This window comes from Mytilus galloprovincialis, chromosome 1 (genome assembly GCF_965363235.1).
Source record: "Mytilus galloprovincialis chromosome 1, xbMytGall1.hap1.1, whole genome shotgun sequence".
Taxonomy (NCBI): domain Eukaryota; kingdom Metazoa; phylum Mollusca; class Bivalvia; order Mytilida; family Mytilidae; genus Mytilus; species Mytilus galloprovincialis.
In genome coordinates, this window is record NC_134838.1 from 49,761,909 (window position 1) to 49,785,214 (window position 23,306).

At 33.0% G+C, this 23,306-nt stretch overlaps 1 protein-coding gene and 1 long non-coding RNA gene across 3 annotated transcripts in view; one reads left to right on the forward strand and one right to left on the reverse strand.

The window, feature by feature from the left end:
* LOC143077318 (uncharacterized) overlaps positions 1-23,306 on the reverse strand; it is a 61,940-nt gene that overhangs the window by 26,831 nt on the left and 11,803 nt on the right. The gene's annotated exons all lie outside the window — the stretch shown is intronic.
* LOC143077307 (uncharacterized) lies at positions 16,321-22,339 on the forward strand. Its single transcript, XR_012978942.1, has 3 exons — positions 16,321-16,579; positions 17,836-17,939; positions 20,072-22,339. It is a non-coding gene; the product is annotated as an uncharacterized LOC143077307 (long non-coding RNA).

Sequence of the window (23,306 nt, forward strand, 5' to 3'; positions counted from 1 at the left end):
GATTCCCGTATTCCGCTTATTGTTTTGTCAGATTCCCGTATCCCGCTTATACTATGCAGTTCTAATTTTTTGTAATTATCCGTGTCCCGCTAGACTTCATTTCCCGTTTTTCTCTACACAATCATTTGACTTTCACCTGTCACGCTTGCAAAAAATCGGCAATCCGGCGTGACGCTTATACCCAAATGCGACCCACTATTTTACTCTATTTTGACTCATATAAAGCCCATTATAAATGTATTAAAAAAGTAGCGTAGATTTTTTCATCCCTTTTTATCCCGTCTCGTTTCGTTTTTGAGCCATATAGATGTCGTATGTGACAATGAGACAACTCTCCATCCGAGTCACAATTTATAAAAGTAGACCATTATACGTCAAAATACGGTCTTCAACATGGAGTCTTGGCTCACACCGAACAGCAAGTTATAAAGGGCTCCAGTGTAAAACCTTTTAAACGGGAAAACAAAGGTGCAATCAATATCAAGATGTACGTAATTAGTGGTGAAGTGTCATGGAAATGGATAAAAAAATAAGGATAAAGATCTCTATACGCTTTATAAGAAACTAAATGGAATACATTTGAAATAAATGTTATTTCTATTGAATTTAGTAGAGTGTTTTAAAACCAAACTTTTTCCGTAAGTTAAATTTTATCAAATCTTTCTCTTACTTTATCTATTATTTGAGCAAGTCGACTAAATTAAGGCTTTACAGCTAATTTCCTAATGCATGTAAAGCAAAACTTTGGTTGGCTTGCTTGCTTTGTTTGTATAATTGTTTATACAAACTTTGTAAATAAGATTGACATTTTTAAACAATATGAATAGGCATAGTTTAACCTGTATTTTTAATATTTGAATTAAATTGGGTGTTACCATAATGATTATCCAATAAAAAAAGCAAGCAAATCAACTAAAGTCTTGCTCTACATGCTTAAAGAAATGAGCTGTAATAGATAAAAAAAATAATAATTATACAGTGAAAATGCACCGCATATACAATACTAATGATTCGCTCCACAGTTAAAATGAAAGAATAGTATCATTATTCGACAGTAAACATGACTAGCATTACGAAATCATCATAGTGGAATTTAGTTAAATATGAAGAAACTGAATGACAAAACATATTCTACGTTATACAACTTTAATAATTGTATTAAAATGAATATTTTTTACTGCCACAACATCTCACCTGTTAGTTATAAAGCACCTGCACGATCTGTTCGTGAAATGTCCTAAAAATTCACCTATTTTGGTATATATTTCACAGTTGGATGGCTTTAGGCGCGATAAATCCCGCTCGCATCTCTTACTTTGTTTTATTAGTATTATGTATTTCTGAACATATACATTTTAACTATTTTTCTTCATTTTCTTCAAAAATTAAAAAAAGTTCGTCTGTTTATTTATCATTCTACATTAGACATTTATGGCATATACAGTAAAAATGATATTTTAGGATCCGCACTTTACATACACTGTGTTTGTGGAACTGAATCAGGGAAAACAGTTCATTGTCTTCTTGTATACAAAAAAATTAAAGTTTATCTTGATCAAATTGTACCCATGATTTTTTTAAGTAATGCATGAAGTACCAAGCAAACTTTAAGATCGGTGACTTGAAAGGAAGAAAAAATACACAGATCATTTAGGCAAATTTTAGATAAATAAAAAAAAAAGAGATGTGGTATTATTTGATAATTTTTTATTGATTCGATGTACTGCATATAAATAATAAATTACCCCCCCCCCCCTTTACGACTTTTTAAGGCGTGATGTAGCACGTACACGAAAAGAATTATGAGACAACCGACGTGTTGGAGATCAAAGAGGTTCCTTTAAAAAAATATTATTTGTTTTAAAGTATAGTCTATACACACATACCTACCTTTTGTCTTTTCATCTTCTATGTTTTACCGCTGTCTGACTTTGTAGTCTGTATACAATCATTCTTCTTGAAATCGTATGCAAATCTGTCAGTTTTCGAACGAGCTCCCGTGAATCCAGAAAATCATGATCAGCTATATCTATTCGTTTTTTTAATATATTGAAAATGTATGTAAAGATCAAGAATAAAGACTTGATGTTGATTTTAACTGTAAACATGAATTGTTTAATTGATAAAGGGGCAATATTGACAGAAACAAGTGCGTACTATACTCACTTCAACGGGAGTCTCAGGGGCGGATCCAGCCATTTTAAAAAGGGGGTTCATAACCCAGGACAAAAGGGGGGGTTCCAATTACACGTCCCCATTCAAATGCATTGATCGTCCAAAAAAAAAGGGGATCCGCGCCTGAGTCTTTTAGCTACAACCGAATGTAGGTTATAACCTAACACGGTACAGTAACCGGCTATATTCTGGTTCAATTATTTTACATTTGTACTTTACTGAAGCACTTTTTGTATGAGAAAGTGCATCACACTAAAACAGTGGGCAAATCAACGCTTTCACAATCCTATGAAATAAAATAAAAGGAAGCATTCGTTTCTTATAATAACATTAATATGCTACAACTAAATAATTACGAGTTATATCAAACTTTTCGTTTGTTTTTCTTGTGCATTGTTCTGACGTTGTCATTGAAATATCGTGCAGTCTTAAATGTTGAATTTGATTGAGAAAAAAATACAATTTGATATTCGATTTCCAATAAGACTCGGGACGATTACATGTAAGAGACTGACATTTTGTATAGACTTTCTCAAAATTGATATATTGTTGATAAATACATTTCCGTTTTAAAAATGTAAAACTATAACACAGTTCAAAGTTTAAATTTCAATTTCGAGTTTCCGTCTTCCTCAATGTAACTACATGTATGATAAGAGGTTTCCGTTTCTCCAGGAATTAGCTCTTTTCTCATGAATTGAAGTAAAATTAATGTTGATAACCAAAAATGCCTGTTGACAATCATGTACCTATACAGTTTTTGACAGGTGGTTGATATTTTTCACAATTATATATATATACACTTAAGGCTTGATTTCTGCCTAATATCCGATAGGCTTCAACAAAATAATTCATTCTTTTCCTGACATAATGTCGACGTTAATGAAATCTTCCGGTTGTCCATTTCATTGTGATTGTTTATTTTAAAAATCATTATAATATTTATTTCATTTATGTATATGCTTTACAAAATCATATGTTAAGGCTTTTTTTTTAGAAACGTTTGAAAACAGTACATTTCTTAATTTTCCTTGTTTACCATTGCTTGAAAAGGCCTTTAAATATTTTTCTTTAAAGTTGAAATAAAATCTGAACATAGTGAGGGAAAATTATCATATACAATGTTATTAATCATACTTACCGTTCTGGGTAGTTCGTTATAAGAAAAAAAACGCCTTATTGCCTTGAAAGGCCTCGGTTTGAAGGAAGAGTTCGATTAGTAATGAACACAGGAAGTGAATATATGTAGTGAAAACGAGACAATAATAAAAGTACTGACGTACTGTTGACTCATCGATTGAGATTTGTACGCAACAAATGTATTTGCATAGCGCCATTTCAAATTTATTTAACACATAATTCGTATCGCAAAATGTCGAATTTGTCGTTAAGAGGGAAATGCTAACATGATATATATACATTTGTAAGAAATTTAATTTTTCATTTTTACTAGATTGTCACGGTTCTTGTGCACCTATGACCAGTAGCGTCCCCGCGGAGAACGAGTAAAATATTGAAGAGTTTAATTTCCCAGCGTTTAAGGAATGTTTTATCGGTGACTAAACTATCTTCTTTCCTTTTGCTATTTTTGTAGATTTGACTCATCAATGTTTTTTAAGAGTAACACGACAGGAGTCATATTTGGAGCAGGAACAGCTGTACCTTCAGGAGCACATGAGTACATACCTGATGTGTTACTGGGGATTGCGGGGTCTCCGTGACCCTGTGGTCTAAGTACTCCGACTGAGATTCCGAGTTCAACCCCTGCACATTACGGATGCATTAGACTCCAATCTGAATTACTAGTAACACAAAATGTCAGTTTTCCTAAAAGCAGTAAAAGCCCAGGCCCTGATTTCTAGCTGACTATGCGATATGGGTGTTGTTCATTGTTGAAGGCCGTGCGGTGACCTATATTTGTTTTATTTTCTGTGTGATTGGGTCTCTTGTGAAGAGTTGTCTCAATGGCTATCGCACTACATCTTTTTTTTTTATATGTATACACATTACTTAAACGGCATCTAAACAAAAGTCATCCGACCTCAACAAAGATTTTATGGCCAGATCCACGAGACAATTCATGGTGACCATATTTCTATAAGAAAGTTGGGTTCGGTCACTATAGGGGTTATTTTACATAGGATGAAAAAAATCATGATATTCATGATCATGATAGAATAATACATTTTTTGCAGTCGTATAGAGAGGTTAAATAACAATAATGAAGATTTCAGTCATTTATATAAATTGCAACTATTGATGTATTGATTACATCTATGGTTCTATATTTATTTCTTGTCAAATTACACGTGTTTAATGGTAATTATCCATAATAATGGAATTAGATCCGCACATTTTGATTTAACAAAGTTCGTAGCCAGGAATTTCCAAGGGGGTTACATCTACTCGTTCATAGTCGTACGTTGTTCCAAAAAAAATTTCGTACGAATAGTATATATGTATCTGTTGGTTCAAGATTTAACCGTCTTATATTTTGAGTTAAGACAGGTCCTTATCAATATAGAAAATACATTATGAAATCATGATCACTTAAACAAGTAATTTTATTCGGATTATGTGATATTCAAGTTACAAATTTGCTAAATAAGTTATTTTGCTATAAGCGTTTGGGGAGGGGAGAGTTTATTTTACGGTACTTTGGTATATTTAAGAATACAAGAATATGTGAGATCGACGTCGTTGACAAATAACCCGAGAAAAATATAGCAATACATGTAACAACCAGAGGATAACCGAATAAAGTAATACTGTGGTATCTGATATAAATTAAGAAGACAAGGAGCACAGTAAATACAATACAGACAGTAATACCTGTCCTTTTCTAGATTTGAATATTTCACTACACTAACCGACAAAATAGACAATTTTTCGTACCAAATTGTCATGTTTCCCTTTGATTTTCCTTAAGCCCCTTTCTCCTATGTACATGCATATTTCACAACTTGATAACCATGATCGTTACTGTAGTCCCGTTTAAGTTTCGATGAACTGTTATTTATGCATTACTGTCCGATAAAATTTTAAGTCCGTTGGATGTGTAATTTTGTTCAATCTCGCCCTTTCTTAATGTACGTTTCCTATAAGTCAGGTTTATGTCTGTCATGTTTTGTTACAAATGAGGCCATTAATTTTTTCTTTTGAATTGTTTTACATCTTTCATGTTGGGGACTAATATAACCGACCATATGGTATGGTTTTGGTTATTGTTGAAGGCTGTCCGGTTGCCTATAATTGCTTACATTCAATTTTGACCTTTTGGAATACACGTGACTGTCCTTTTGGCTTTATCTTGATACAAAAATAATCAGGCAGTGATATCCGCAGCTGTTTCACTTGAATATATTTATTTATTTCGAGAATCCTGATGTCGGGGTTAACGGGTTTTAATGCGACCTTAGTGGAAAAAGGGGGATATTTTTCAAGTGTAAAGCATACTATTCATAATACACTAATGACATATTTTAATATTAATGCAAATTGAACAAGTTTGTTTGGAATTGAAACGACTGAACGTGAAAATGTATGGACAAGCAAAGCTTCAATTGTCTGCCTGTTTATAAAGCTCCTTATTAATGTACACAAATACACCATAATGTTTAACACCATAAACCTATCCAAGCGGTGAATTGACCAGTGGATTCATCATTTAAATGACGATATAAAATTATGAAGTATGAATGCCGATACTGATGACACCCCTCCTCCAGAGAACAAATGGCGTATAGCAGTTAGTAACTTTCATGATATCAACGGCCTTCAAAAATGAGCAAAGCTGTACTGCACACCTAGCTACATAAAAGGCCCGATATGACAAATATAAAACAATGCAAACAAGTGAAACTTCTAATCTAATTATTTGTTCTCTCGCAGTTTTCGAGATATAGGAATTGGTATTCGGCGACGGTGGTGGTAGTGGGGTAAATTATGTTTATGAAACATATATAATTTAGCAGGAAGAAGACATGGATGCTTCATATCTAGTAAACAGATACATTATGTTACGAAGTCATCTGTCATGTGTCAATACATTGTCCTAGACATATTTTTTCATGGTTCAGCGACTACTTAAAAAAGTTGTCATGTAAATTTCTCATTTACGGTATCATGAGAAAAAGAAGAATTATAATTGGTATATCGTTTCCTTACAATGTCTATATGTCCGTCGGGCGGGTGTGGGCGCAGGACATTTTAGCGAAAAAAATTGAACTACAAGGAGACATTAGATCCCATTTTAGCGCGGGATTAATCCGTTCGCCTGTATTTTCGATAGCCCATTTTAGCGAAAACTAACTTACCTGGTTAAATAATACTCGCTAAGCTTTGGCCAGAAGTTTAGTGTAATTCAAAGCGAACTAATAATGGATCTGAGGCGTTCCATGCCATTATAATGAGCAACTTTTAGTTGTCACCCAGCTATATACTTTTTTTTTAATATACTTTTATCAAATTGCAAGGAATAGCATATATAAAAATACGAAGTATAGACAAATAAGCACCACAATCTAGACAAGATAAAGAGAAAGAACAGTTCCTAATGCAATTCAACAGTTTTGTACATGGGGTATATCCGGAGCCTATTATGTACGTTCTCTAGGATATAAATTCCAGTCTAGAACGAACTTATAATTTTATATATTGGATTGGATTACGGTTAGTTTTCCCTGACATTTTTTACTATGCATATATTGGTCTTTCTTAACCTTCTCCTATCATTTAGTGAAACCCATGCTTAGATCGTGCTGATCTAATATTTTTGGAAAAGGGGAGGAGGTTGGGCGTGTAAAGCCAACATTGGAAGGGATACTTGTAAAAAAGTCTATGCATTAATGCATTTATTAATTTCGAAACTCAACAAGGGAGGACCCCGGTCCCCTGCCTCCTAAATCCGACGAGACTTGTAGAGAAATGCTAACGCTTTTAAATTTGAATTAATAAAAGGGTATATAACAATTAACGATAGGACTATTATCCTAACAAAAAGTACTAGTGTAAAACCATTCAAAGGGAAAAACCAACGGTCTAATCTATATAAAAAACGAGATTATGAACCACCTAAACAGACGACAACCATTTTATTCCTTACAGTACGGTTTCGGTTTTCTTCGTTGTTGAAGGTTCTTTACATAATGAACTTCAATTACTGACTTTCTCATAGGCAATCACATCACATCTTTATTTTTTTATATTAATGTTAAAAAAAAAAAAAATTAAAATCTACAAAACATGACAAATACATTATGGTGCACTGTACAAAGAATATTCATAATACAGATATAGGAAAGGTATCTTTTCAGAAATGTTTTATCTATATTACTTTCTATTTTTAAACAGTTAAAATGAGGAATCCCTGTAAGATTTGGTTATCGATACATCTGATCTTTGGTAGTGTTGTAATTGGTGTGGTCGTAAACTATCCCTGTAAGATTTGGTTATCGATACATCTGATCTTTGGTAGTGTTGTAATTGGTGTGGTCGTAAACTAGTTCAGATTAAAATTGCAGTGACTTGATTCATCGAAAGTTCAGCCTTGGGTAATTAACCCAGCCTGTTTCACTTGATAAAAATCATAAATAATGTAAACAAATGTGTTTTATTTTAAGCGGTGCTTTACTTTTGCGCCAATTCGCATTTTATTTGCCCCAAAATAATCTTTCATTTGCGACACAACCCAAATTTCATTTGCGCCAAAATAAAACTTTTTATTTGCGCCAATAATACAAGTAAATTTATAAAAATAAAATACTGTTATTCAAGAGAGACTTTAAATAGTAACTTTAAAACAAAGTTTTTGATTGTATATCAAAATCAAATAATTTTATTATCATATAAATTTAAAACATGATATTTGACAAACATCAAAACACATTCCTCCGAAATCCGTCATCTTAACCTGCATATTTACCCCGTATTTTAAAATAACCCTGAAACACATAAATTCGGACGTTAACGCGTTCGAATCAAACACCGCGTACCAATGAGTTCAGATAGTGAAGAGTGCATATTATAACTTTTAAAAAAAATCTAATATCTATTTTTCGGATATTTTGCTCCAATATATTCTTTGTCATAATACTCAATTCTTACTACAACTAGTACAACGGTTTTCAAATATGTGACATTTTATAGGCAAACATTAAAAAAACAATGCCACTGATTAAAGCAGGCTGGGTATTTTTATAATAATTAAAAACCTACTATTTATCGTGTCTCATAGTTTTTAAAACATACAGTTTTGAAAATTTCATTGTTCAAAAGTACCATACTTATAAAGATCGTGGGTTTATAAAATGGTATCTAAAAACCAAAGAAAATACACGTTTTAAAGTGTCTTTATTTTCATGCTGTGTACGGTTCTTTGTCATTACACTTTTTTATACTGTACGCTTCGTTGCTGCAAGTTTTCAATGAATTTTGCATGTGTTAAAGTATGCTTTGAACGTTGGTTTTCCCGTTTGAATTGTTTTACACTAATAATTTTTGGGCCTTTTATAGCATGTTGTTCGGTTTGAACCAAGGCTCCGTGTTGAAGGTCGTACATTGACCTATAATGGTTTACTTTTTTAGATTGTTATTTGGATGGAGAGTTGTCCCATTGGCACTCACACCACATCTTCCTATGTCTATTTGATATGATTTTAACTAATATTCAGGTTTAAAAAAATAATTAACAACCATTACATGCATACAGCAACCTATAATATCCGTTGTATTGTTGAAACACTCTTGGGGGTATTTTGTACTTTTTTAGTTTTTTTTTTTAAACGTCCACTTTACGACAAATAGTCACACTCAATGTACTGTTGCACCACTGTCCCAGGTTAGGGGAGGGTTGGTTCAACATTGCCAAATTCTGTATGTGTCTGCATGTCCGAAGTCAGGAGCGTGTAATTCAGTGGTTATACATATTTGTTTTTCGTTCGTTTTTTTGTGCATAACTTAGGCCGTTAGTTTTCTATTTTGAATTGACTTACAGTTGTCATTTCGGGGACTTGAATAGCTGGCTTTGTGGTATGGGCTTTGCTCATTGTAGAAGGCAGTACGATGACCTATAGTTGTTCATTTCATTGTTCGTTTTTTTTTTATCTTCAAGGTATAAAGGTTATGCTTAATTTCCTCGAACATTACAGTCTTTTTACTGTGTGCCGAAATCCAACGGATTTGTTGTTCTGTATATTATAAGGCAGCAACCATTTGATTTTCTGGGGGGGGGGCTATGGGTTTTTTTTCTGTACAAACTTTTTTTTTCGCCTGTGGCGAAAAACAATCTATTTTTTTCGCGACAAGTCGAAAACAATTTTTTTCTTTCAATTTTAGCATTACATATAGTGGCAGCTGAGGGTGAAACAAACAATTTTTTTTTCTCAGAATCAAAAACAAATTATTTTTTTCTCCTAAAACTGGAAACAAACTTTTTTTTCCAAAAAAAACCATAGCCCCCCCCCCCCCCCCCCCCCAGAAAATCAAATGGTTGCTGCCTAAGCATCTTTTAAAAAGTCTATACCCATTGATATGAATTTCATTCAAATATTGACTTATGTGTTTTACACCGTCTTATCTTCATGAAAAAAAAAACACACATAAAAATAATCTGAAGAACCAACGATCTGGAATTGTTCTCTAGGAGATGGATATCGAGAACCCCGACAAACTCAGTGTTCTTGACTTTTCTATCCCCGGAATGGTTAAGTCCGATTGAACTATCATTCGAAAAAAAAGTGTGGAACATGTAGTATTTCTGGCCATTTTTAAATTGTCAGCATATATATAAGAATATAATAGCGTTAAAATATGAAGCCCATGCATGTTCCCAGAGGCGGATTTAGGGGGGGGGCAGGGGGCCCGGGCCCCCCTTTTTGGGAAAAAAATTGGTTGCTCATATAGGGAATCACTGAAGCGTGACTGGAGCGGGCCCCCTCTTAGGTCAGTCAGTGGGCCCCCACTTATGAAAATTTCTGGATCCGCCACTGGTTCCTTCATATTTATACTCAAATTAAGAAATAGGATAGACATAAGAAATGGATTAAATCATGCACGTGCAATATGAATGATTGCTGTTTTCCTAGCGTCCTATGGTTAATAATGTATACATGTACTTTATTAATTGCCAACAAATACAGTTTGAACGTACTATGATCAAATTTGATCGGGATAAGATGGTGGTGGTATAGAGGGATTGACTGGTCCTTCAAAATGCCACTTATTGGGTCCATAAAGAGTTGTTGTAGTGGTTCGAATTCTTTTAACGTGCAAATGGCATGGCACTCTCAATGCGGGTCATCGGAGTGAATGTCACAAATCTAAACGAACGTGTTTGCTAATTAAGACATTCATCATAGCCAAACGAACACCCAATTTCAGCACAGGTTGTACTGTCGGTCGGAAGAAGACACCAAGGGGACCATATTTTTATACCCCAATTACCCTTGGCGTCGTCGGTATAAATGATACAGTTGGACAAAGCATCAATCATCTATATAACGTTATATATTTTTTTTGTTGCGTCTTTCATGCATGTCTTTATAGTTATCAATAATAATAATAATAATAATAATAATAATATCTTTATTTAGAGAGAGTAACTCATTTGGATTACACCAATTTTCAATAAGGCTCTCTTAATACAATAATAATTACATTACAAATAAACAATGCATCAATAATAATGGTAAATAAAGATTATGTACAATTTAAAATACAATAAACAATTATGATATGGCATTACAGTAAAAATATTATGGTAATGTTAAAAGTACATAGATTTGTATTTATGTTTAAATTCGGATACTGTATTTGATTTTTTTATTGAATTAGGAAGAGCATTCCACACTTTTGGTCCATTGTACGAGAAACTAGACTTATACAACTCTGTATTTGGTTTTGGAATAATAAAATTATCTGAGGATGAGAATCTCGTATTATATTTTTGGTTTGCAGAAGCTGATACAATAAGACTGGACATATATTCTGGAGCTAAGCCATGTTTTGCCTTATACATTAGTAATGATTTGTGATAAAGTATTCTTTGTGTGATTGGCACAATGTTACATTCGTGAAATAATTCTCTTGAAGGTTTGGTGTAATCATGTTCGTCTAAAATTATTCTGGCTGCCCTTTTTTGCAGTTTTAGTAAACTATCTAATAGAAAGTTATTACAGTTTCCCCATATTGAACAACAATAATCTAAGTGAGGTAAAACGTAAGCGTTATAGTACATTTGTCTAGCTTTATGATTTAGATATTTCTTTATCCTTTTTAGTAAAGCTAAAGAAGAGTTAACTTTTTTGATTATATAATCGATATGAGAAGACCAAGATAGAGATGCATCAATAAAAACACCTAGAACTTTTTCACATGTACTTTCTATAATTTGTTGTCCATTTAAAGCAAGATTAATGTTTTCATTTGATGTAACGGAAAGCTTTTGTTTAGATCCAATGCATATAGCTTTCGTTTTAGATACATTTACAGCCATTTTATTGTCATCACACCAGCGAAAAATATCTTGTAAAACCGTATTAAGTTTTTGACTGATGCAACTTTTGTTTTGTCCAATGACTGATATGGTGCTATCATCAGCAAATAAATCGGTGTTATGATTAGGATTAGACAAAGGAAGATCATTGATAAAAATTAAAAACAACACCGGTCCTAATACGGATCCTTGAGGTACACCCGTTTTTTGTTTTTGTACGTCTGAAAATGTATTTGAAATAGATACTTTCTGATATCTGTCAGCCAAATATGATGTAAACCAACGTAATGAAGTATAAGCTAATTTGTATTTGTTTAATTTTTGAATAAGCAGTTCATGATTGAGAAGATCAAAGGCTTTTGCTAGATCTAGAAATACTGCTCCAACAAGATCGCCATCATCAATGGCTTTAAGCCATTTATCTATTAAAGCTGTTAAAGCAGTTTGACAAGAATGGTTTGCACGAAAGCCTGACTGCATTCTATACAATAACTTGTATTTATTAAGATATTTTACTAAGTGTGTTTTCACATGTTTTTCAAGGATTTTAGAAATGAGTGGTAAAATTGCAATTGGTCTATAATTAAAAACATCCTGTTTTGAGCCTTTGTTCTTATAAACTGGTATGACTTTTGCCAGTTTAAATGAGGATGGAAAAATACATGTTTTGATACTCAAATTAAAAATATGACAAAGTGGTAGTGATAGGATAAGCAATAAACAATGAAACGTTTCAAAGTTGGTACTGGTGAAACTGCCCTGAAAAATTTCTTGAGCCCCATGTGTTAATGACACTCGTATTGATAATGCATGATTGTTGTTTGCTTAACGTTCACTTGCAAATAGTTCATGAATGTCCAGGATGAACACAAAGTACCAATACTACAAGTTGGTTTTGGAAGGAGGCCGTCCGGAGTAATGTCGCGGAAGTTTGGACTGGCACTGGATAAAATAAAGTATATTGGATAAGGACAAAAATGTTACCTTGCAACAGGCGATTTACGGACCCCTCGTAGAGTTTTTGCAAGGGTTTGTAAAGTGTAGAGAGAGTGGTGCTCTCTCTACATGAGACATTGTATCTTATATTACCATTCTGACTGGACGTGGTAGCGTTTACATCCCACACAGCTCAACAGGTGTACCACTTCGGAGAGGGTTTTACCTCCGGTCGGAAAAATACCAAAGTGACCATAACTATTCCCCAGTCAGCCTTTGGGTTCACAAGTACATACTAGTAATGCGCTTGGGTAAATCATGTTTGCAAGTCCATCATCTACTTAAACTATGACAATGGTGTAAAACACAAGATGAACCTCGTCATGAAAACCTGGAAATGCATGAAATACTTGTCACTGGATGAAATACATATAACAATCAAGCAATCTCTACTAAAACCGCTCAATCTGTACATACGGGGTTTTTGTTTAGGGAGTTTCTCTATGCACGTATCTATTTACTTTGAAAGTTTTAAAGCGGTTATAATAGAGTGTTCCGCGTATACCCGAATCCCAAACGATAATCACAAGTTAATTGTTTGCATAATATTCTTTCTGCTCTTGGTCTACATGTAGCTCTAAGTTTATGACGCCTATAAGGGTAACGAGAGGAGAACGACTTGCGGTATCTTTTTTTCTTAAAATGAAAAAAATCCTGGGTGAAATCTAATTCCACACTTCGTTAACTGAAGGCAATAAATTAGGATGTTGAGCATCATCCTGTGGTCCTATAAAAACTACTGCGGGTGAATTTAACGATTTCTATTGTACACAAAAACCTGCGTAGGTATAGAATACCGCTATGTGGAGTAAAATTATGCCCAAGGCTCCGAGTGTGGTCTGTAAATGACATGAAGATTGCTATCGCTGTAAGCATGTGCATTTTATGCCACCCTCCTCGTAGTTGTCACCAATATTCTATTGTCGAATAAAAGGTGTTTAGTGCATAGATTTCACAAAGAATCGATAGGATAAGCATATATTTGTGCACTCGCAGCATGTGCAGAAAGTGCAAATACAAATGTGCAGGAATATGTATTTCGAATATCAAACCGGAGAAAAAGGAGTCACATGTTACATATATACCCGTACATTAGAGGGAGTCTTTTCTGACTATTTGAAAGGCTGAATGGTCAAGCGAGTAAGACAATTTCATACCTCAGGAATTGCAATGCGAATTTTTTTTGAAACTTTACATGACTATGTATAGCTTGACCTACACGTGTGTGTACCATGCACGTTCATACTGCAGTCCAGCTACGCTCTCAGCAATAACGTCAATACCATGTACCATAAAACTACTGTTCTATTCCTTCTATTATTCATTTATACGTAGATTTCTCGGAAACAACACAGTAAAGCCATCATAATCTACCAGGACTCATGGGCGTGGTAGTAGGGGTAGAAGTAGAGGCAGATGATGACCTCTGGTCAATTCCTGCATGATCCAGTAGGCAGGTCGACTGACCAATCCAACCTGAATCAACCTATATTAATTGCTGGTCCGTTAAAATCAAATGACGATGTTTTAGTGAACGACAGTGGGTCGTAATATGAACTTAGTCAGTTCGTAAGAAGAGCGCGATGAGGATGGCATGAACGTACTATAATCGTACTATAAGCTTGAACAGCGTGGTATGAACGTGGAACAGTCGAAGTAGAAGCGTGGTTGGGTCGCAATGAGAACATGATGGTCGTAGTAAGGTCGTAACATAGTCGCTGTGAAATCGTAGCGCAGTCCAGTGGCGGATCCAGAAATTTTCATAAGTGGGGGCCCACTGACTGACCTAAGAGGGGGCCCGCTCCAGTCACGCTTCAATGATTCCCTATATAAGCAACCAATTTTTTTCCCAAAAAGGGGGGCCCGGGCCCCCTGGCTCCCCCCTCTAAATCCGCCTCTGCAGTCTCTTCGACAATAATCGTGCTTTTGCTACGCTCTCGCTACGTTGGTACAGTTATTTTATGATCTTACCACGACCTAACTACACTCTCCCTATCATTTCTACCGCGACCTGATTTCGCTACGACCGCATCACGATTGTTTAGAACATGTTCAAAGTTGGTCCTCGCTCAGCACGATCAAAAATACTTCATTGATCATTCATGATCACCACAAACATATACCACGACTTTACTTTGATCTACACGATTGCACTACGATCGTAAAAATTTGCATTTGAGATCATAGTGCGACCGTGGCGTGACCAAGTGTGACGGGGCTATAAACCACACACCCTTCTCTCATGCATAATACACATTTAACAATTCTATACGTATATGTAAAACTTGTATGCGGTTTTGTCACGATTTCAGTTCAAACTATCACAGGCACTTGTCTCAGAGTGTATATATAGGGAGATATATTAATTAATTTTTTTTTCAGACACCAATGAAAACCATCAAACCCAACTTTACTTTCAATCTCGGGGAGGGGGGGGGGGGGGGTCCCTGGAATAGGTCACTTTTTCATGCTCCATCGGCATGATATATGAAAAGGGTGGGAAATTAAATTCAGATTAAATATATTACTAGGTTGATATTTTTACTTGCTTGATTATATCATAAGTATCTGAAACTAATCAGATGTCCTTATTTTTTTGTGATGCGGTTAAACCACAGTCGTAAATGCATCAACTATTTGTCAAACCATTTACACTCTATTTAGACTTATGTAGTATTTCCGCTAATGCTAGATACAGATGCTATAAATCTCATAATTTTGACATTTGCACCTAATTAACATTCAAAGGTTTGTTTACATGAAACATGATAACAATTATTTAAAGAAATTCCATAGTGTCAGCTATGAGATGGAACGGCAATGTAACTTTTGATCAGTTTTTCATTAATATAAAACTCAGTGAAAGTGTTTCTCTCTGGAGTGTTACTATAATTATCTGACCAAACATCTTTTATTGTCTTTTGAAATTGAAATTTCTTTTTTAATGAAAGATATAAAAGGGGCAAATAGAGGAAAGTGTTTAAGATGTGACGAATTTATTAAATTAATTGTGATTATTGCAACTGCGTTGATTCTAAACAAGAACGTGAAGATAAGTGGGACCCAAAAACAAATTATAATTACTAATGTACCAGAAGATGAAAAATATCCAAATATCTCGATAGGTTTGGGTTTTTTTTGTTCGTTGATATATGACAAGGTGTATATTTTTAATAAACAAAATATATGAAAAGGGTGGGGTACTTGATGTATCAGCTGCTCACCCCTACCAAAAAAAGCTTGAAGCCCCCCCCTCCCAGAGCTTTCAATATAGACTGTCTTTCAAGTAAAGTTTTTTCCATTCTGTTGATGTTATTAAACCACTCCCAAAAGTTGAGGTTACGTTACACAAAACCTTGCAGTTTGAAGTGAAAAGAAGTTAGTATCATGATATTATGAATTTACAATACTAGTATACATTTTTACTTTCAACATTAACATAATGAAACGTATAATATTTCGAAAATAAGGACCACCGTAAAAAACTATGTTCATAATGGTTATATCCAGTGGGTAATACACATGCTGGTTCTGTTCTTTTTCTTATCATATTTTATTGCTAGAGATGCTAATTGGGTGTTATATCCTTCTAATGTTACCTCTTTGATTGACCCAAGACTCGGAAGGAAGTATTATATTAAATACACCGTATGGTTATTCTTACGTCTTTAAAGTCAGTGTAGTAGAACTTTCGCGGTACAATAATAATTTGGGATTATTGTGTTGCCAGTGATGGATTATGTCGCGTGTTTTGTAATACACGCAGTTGTAAAGTGAAACGAGGTCATTCTGTTGTGTACTTTGGTCAAAGGAAGAGAAAGATGGAGTCCTTTAGAAAAGGAAAATGAGACTGATGGGATTTCGTTTTAAAGGAAGAAGAGTCTGAAGCTAACGTGTATACCTACGAGAGTTCTGGTAAGATATACTTTTTAATCCATAGAAAATACGAAAAGAAAAAAAACCCAAATTGTGTTGATATTTAAAATATGATTTAATATGATTATGAAAAACCGAGGTTTGCCCAAGTTCAATTAGAATATGAAAATGTTTTTATGACATTTTTTTATACAGTCAGCCGTGCTGGATCTATGTGATCACTTCGGATTTTGAGATGTTGCAGAATTATATCATAATACTCAAGTCGGCAATACTAGTCGATTGAAATTTTCATATTTATATTGACAGACAACACTCTTAACTTTTAGTGATCTTTAGTAAAACATTGGTTGATGGGCAAATTTATTTTAACTGTATTCCTTTGGCATGATTCATTTTGTCATATGTTAGTTATATGACCATGGTTTTATTTACCATAATATAGACATAAGAAGATAGAAAATAACATGAATAATGACTTACGTACTTCTTACGGGTAGTAATATGCAACTGATAGGACCATTTAAAAATTAAACACATATAACAAAACAGTACTTAAGAACTATATCCCTTGACCACGAGTAAAGTGTCTGAAGCCTACGTGTATTTGACATTCAAAAAGGATATTTCTTATTAAACTTTAAATTTACTTAGCATGATAACTTAGTACAATAAGTGCCAATTTTTATTAATTTCTAGCAGTTATTAAAACAGTTTGGGATGTTATACATAAGTGGTATATATCTGCGGAAACATGTTATTTGCATTTGTATTAAGAATTCAGTCAAAACTGTAAGAAAATATTTGTTAACATGATAAAGTAATTTATTTACCAAAATAAGGCTCGATCCAGTCAGTAACTATACTTGTACTTAGTTTAAATGAGATATTTTCTAAAGCTTACTGCCATTTATGTGCCAGTTTTTTGGTGCAATTTTTATATCTCTCTGGTGCTCAAATGAGAAGTGGTCAATATGATGAGTACAGATATAATAAGCGTAATTGTGGGTGAATTAATACTTATAAATTTATATATTTCCACTGCCTATACTTATTGGTTATGTGTACTTCAATTTTCATTTAAAAACATATAAACGGTAAAAATAGACAATACCTGCTTTATATGCTTAGATATGGTCAAAATATAAAATTGGAAGATGTGGTATGATTGCATATTGGCAAAGACAATCCTGTTTTTTCAATACATTTTTCAATATATACAATTACTTGTTGTATGCACTGTTCTAACTTATTGTGAAACACTGTTTAAAACTGTGTAATTTGTATTAAAACAGACGAATCACCAAAGAAAAAGAATAACTCAAAGTTCTGGTGGCTTGGGTGCAGTGAATTCGAAATATCAACAGCGATCCTCAAATACAGAATTTAAAAGAAAAAGGTGAGGTTACAAAATTTTATTTGCAAACTATACTTTATAACATCAAGGTATCACTGTTAACAGTCAGGGAAATTACTTAAATAATCAAATTTTATTGTAGCTTTAAATATATCATACCAGGCGGAAACCCAGTTGAAATCGAAGCTCTTTAAATTGTTAGAGAAGGCGATAAATGTTTACTGCAATGTTTACTACATGTATAGTAACAAAATTTTTAAAAGTTAATAGAAACAAACACAACGACAATTTTCTTCTCAATAACGAAGTGTTTTATTTTAAAAACACCATTTGCATTAGTTTTCAATTTATCTACATATTAATGCAGACCTAATGCAGAACAATTCGATATCAAGTCGACGACATATGTATCTATCAAGTTGGATGTAGAAAATGCATAACCTCCGAATTTTTTTTAAATTACCACGGACGGAGAACATATCAATCTATTAGTTCAGTAATTTTCGTGTCTGCCCTTCCATTATGTGACTCGAAAAAAAATTCCCAAAAATGGTTTAAAAAGAGAAAATCGAGTGCACCTTTTTATGTTAGGTCGTGTTTGAGGTGTATATTTTGTCTTTAAAACGTACAAAGCAAGAGTATTTGATATATCATCTCGCTTCAGATTCTATCATTTTTATATATCAAAGCTACAGGTTGACTTTGTAACATAAAAATAAAATCACAGTACGAAAAGATGAACTATATGGGTCAAGTGAAATACCTATCTAATGAATAGCAAAAACAGAGTAGGTGTGTTCGAATAGCTATTTTTTTTTACTAAATGTACTTGACAACAGTCTTTTAAGTTGGATAATGAAAATGCATATCTTTGAAGAAAGAAAAAAATGTGTGTGTGTGATAACTAGGATTTATAATCTACAACCACTGAAAATTTTTAGTCTGCCCTTCCACGAAATATTTAATTAGAATTTTTTTAAATGTTTAAATGTTAATGATAGATTAGTGTATTGGTTAGAAGAAAGAGATATTATTCATGACGAGCAAAATGGCTTCCGTAAAGGTAGAAGTACCATTGACCATCTAAGTACATTAACTTCAATTATCGAAACTAGAAAACTTAAAAAGCTATCAACATTTACAGCTTTCATAGATTTTAAAAAAGCGTATGCTACTGTTAGTAGAAAATTATTATTTACTAAATTGGATGATTTAGGAATTAGTACACATTTTTTATGTACATTGAAAGCTATATATTCACATGTAGAATGTTGTATTAAACTTAATGGCAATATGACAGATTGGTTTAGCGTTAATTCAGGTTTAAAACAAGGATGTGTATTATCGCCTGTTATTTTCAATATTTTTATTAATAGTTTAATTGATGTAATAAAAGCACTAGACATTGGTGTAGACATTGATGGTGAAAAAATTGGTATACTATTATATGCTGATGACATTGTATTTATTGCTGAAAATGAAAATAATTTACAAACTCTATTAGATGTATTAAGTAATTGGTGTGTTACCAATTGTATGAATGTGAACTTAGATAAAACTAAAGTTGTCCATTTTAGGAACCCTTCGGTTCAACAAACATCTAAATCTTTTTTGTTAAATAATAATACAGTACAAATAGTATCTTGTTACCAATATCTTGGTCTATTGCTGACAGAATATCTCGATTATAATGAAATGGCTAAAGCTGTAGCAAGGTCTGCAAGTCGAGCTCTAAGTTTATTAATTGTAAAATGTAAAGCACATGGTGGTTTCCAGCACAGTACCTTTACAACATTATTTGATACTCTGGTCTGGTCAGTCATAAGCTACGGTGAACATATATTACACTCGCAAGCTCGTGCAATATAAAATTCTACTCGGAACAATATTCCCCAATATTCATGCAATAACCCTATATTATATGAGATATCTCATATATCTTATATACTTTATAAGATATCTAATAAAGAATACGAGATCTCTTATAAATATTTTTAATATAAGAATATCTGTGGACGGCGACGACTGAATGTATGATCGCTATGTCTCGCTTTTTCGACAAAAGTCGAAGGCTCGACAAAAATGCATTTACAAAGAATGGTATTATTCTCACTATTTAAATGATCTTTTCTTTTCTGAAATAGGTCTTTAGCATAATTTGTTTTCTTTTTTAGACTTTACTATCTATGAGTACCAACATAATCTTTAAGCAGATCAATGCATATTGAATCCAGACCAGACAGTCAAGAGAATTTACCGTAAATAGAAAATTAGCAAAAGTGACAGCAACACACGTTTGTTTCGATTGGTGTGATAGACTTTGGACAGGAGTAGCAGACTGTGGTGCATTGATTCCAAATTCTTGACAAAACAACAACTGAACACCTTTTTGTCTCTTTCAAGTAGGAATGTGCTAAATTTTTTTTAAAATGCCAGAAATTAATATGGGATAGTTTGAAGGAAGAACTTTCAAAATGACACATATTAGCACAATGATTCATTGCAATTAGACAATTTCTGATTTTGTGTATTTTTAACTTTTTATTTTTTTATAAACTTTAAATAATTTGATGACCTGCAAGTATTATTTAAATATGAACACGTAAGTCTCAAGTGTGGTTCATGCAGTCAGTTTTTAACCGCTTTTCGTTTAAAAAGGGGTTTCCTTTAAACGATAATTTAATCAAGACATCAAAATAAAATATTGAACTTGATTTCAAATTCATTTTATTTTCCTGTTTTTGCCATGTTTTTATCAAATCTTAGCATATTTTTAAGTGAGAAAAGAAGACTTCTTGATGCTTCTAGTGTTCCACACTCAATTTTAAACATTGCAACATTTCATATGTTATATTCTGGCTTTCAATGTTTTTTGTGTTTTTTGTTTGTTGGTGAACGTGCAAGTTGTGTTCTAACCAATGAAACTTATTAAGCAGTTTATTGAGCTTGATTTTGTTGTTCTTTAAACAATGAAAAACCATTTTTATTAATTTAAAAACTAGGAGAAATTCATCATCTGTTCATATCTAAGGTTGTTTCTACTCAATGAGATATTACCATTTTTATAGATCAATAATATTAGATATATCAGTATGTCACGTGCAGGTGAAGTCATTTCTTCTAAATGAAACATCATTACTTTCCTCATTTTCATAAAATTATAAATACTTTAAAAAAAATAAAAGTTTTTGGAAAGTTTTGATCTATTTGGTATGATTACCAATGAGACAGTTATCCACGAAAGTTCAGATGAGGTGAATGCGAGCAATTAAAGGCAACCATACGACCTTCAACATTATAAGAAACAGCCATACTGTATATTCATCTATTAACGGCCCCGACATAAAAAAATATATGAAACAATTCAATTAAAAAAGATAACGGTCTTATGTATTACAATTTACGAAGAACAATATGCCAGAAATGAACCAACAACAACAACTGAACGACAGGCTCCTGACTTTGGACAGGCACATTGAGAATATGGAGGGGACAAGTTTGTGAGCGCTCAATCCTCTCCTAGCCTGGGACAGTGGTGTAATAGCACACTATACGAATAAGCATTTAGATAGTCCAGTATCATTTGAATACAATAGCTTTCAAAATTTCACTTACTAGTAATTTTGAAATCAAGAATTAGTAACAAAACTCGTCTAAACATTGTTAGATCTGTAAATGTTTAGACGAGTTGTATATACATTATGTACACAGCCATGTATCATCATCATTGATGGCGATCCGATGGATACTTCTGTTGTAGGGTTGTCACTGACTCAGACGTACTTATATATATCAGAACACTATAAGTATAAAAATCGACCCTTTGCAAAAGTTTAAAAGTCAATGAATCATGAATGGGGGAGGAAAAATAATCATCATGCAAAAGCTAGTACATCTTATGTAATCATCGTTAGTGTTTTAAAAAGCCTTAAACTGACCAAATCACAAACATCGACCTATAAACTAACTATGTGTATTTATTGCTCTATTAAATATAACTGTGTAAACCTAATTTTGTGCCTGAATTCAGTCATTCTATTTTTTACTTTTGCCGAATTGGTCTTTTCAACAAATATTTACTGAATTTGTGTTGACTGAATTCAGTCATCTGTTTTATAGATGTTAATACTATGTAATCTCACTTGGTTTAATTTAAGTCTTATGAAATACTCTTATTTAGTTCAATTTCTTGAAGCTTCTTTCAAATGTTGTGTGACTGAATTCAGTCAACATTTTGTGAAAATAATGAACAGGATACAGAGTTAATTTCATTTAGCTGTTATTCTGTTATATGTTGTTTGTATTTAATCTGTAATCCGAATTCTGTTTTATCTGAATTTACAGTTTGGGTTTTATTTAAGAAGCAACAAGTACAAATAAGAGTTATGTTACTTTCTAATATACTGATTGAATTCTTTGATATAAAGATGAAATCGAGTGACTGAATTCAGTCACTCAAATAATTATAACAATACAATGGGTTTTTTTTCTTCATATTTTGTAAGTTGATAATACTAATAAAGTATTTATGAAATATTTCTTTGCCACGTTAACGTTTTAATCCGTTTTAAATAAAATGAAAATGAAATTATGCACATTGCATACAATGCTGAATGTTAAATGGTATAATATAATGAATAATGAATAATATATCTACTAAGTTCAACCCTTGAGATTTGACAAATCAGAAAATTGACAAGTTGAACCAGACAGTGTTACAGGTGAATTAAATAAAACAATTATAAAATTCGTGTTTTCATGATTATAGCTAAAAAATGTAATTATAAGTATTGAATGCTTCTTTTTGTAACTTTATATGGTTGTAAAAGCGTTGACCGTGCGCACCTTCCGCGCTTCATACAAATGTACTTCGGTCAACGCTTTTACACCCCAATGAAGTTACAAAAAGAAGCATTCAATTCTTAATTGCAATTATTTCACATGTAGTAAAAAGGTATATCAGGTGTCTTTCGCCATCTTGGATTGCTAAATAGCAGAACATATAATATCTCTAGACCTTTAATGAAATATCTAAATTTTGTGAAAGGACATCATTCATAAAGTTATATCAATAGTTCATTGGAATGAAGTGTCATCTTCTCATATTTCATATAAAAAAAATCGTTTAGTTTTCTTTCTATTCACGGCACAAAATTGGTTAAAAGAAATCCGTGGCCCGTACCTTTTTTTTCCTACATTTTTTTCAAATGATATAAACTACACCTAGGCAACATTTTTTTTTATCGTTCTTCATTTAATCATATATAAAAAACCAAATGCAATGACAACGTTTCAATCGATGATTCGATCAACCTTAATACGCCAAAAAGAGTCTGATCGCAAGATTTAAGATTGTGTACTTTTGGCCGAAACGCCTGCCGGCTATTCCGAGGATTTATTACAGTAATG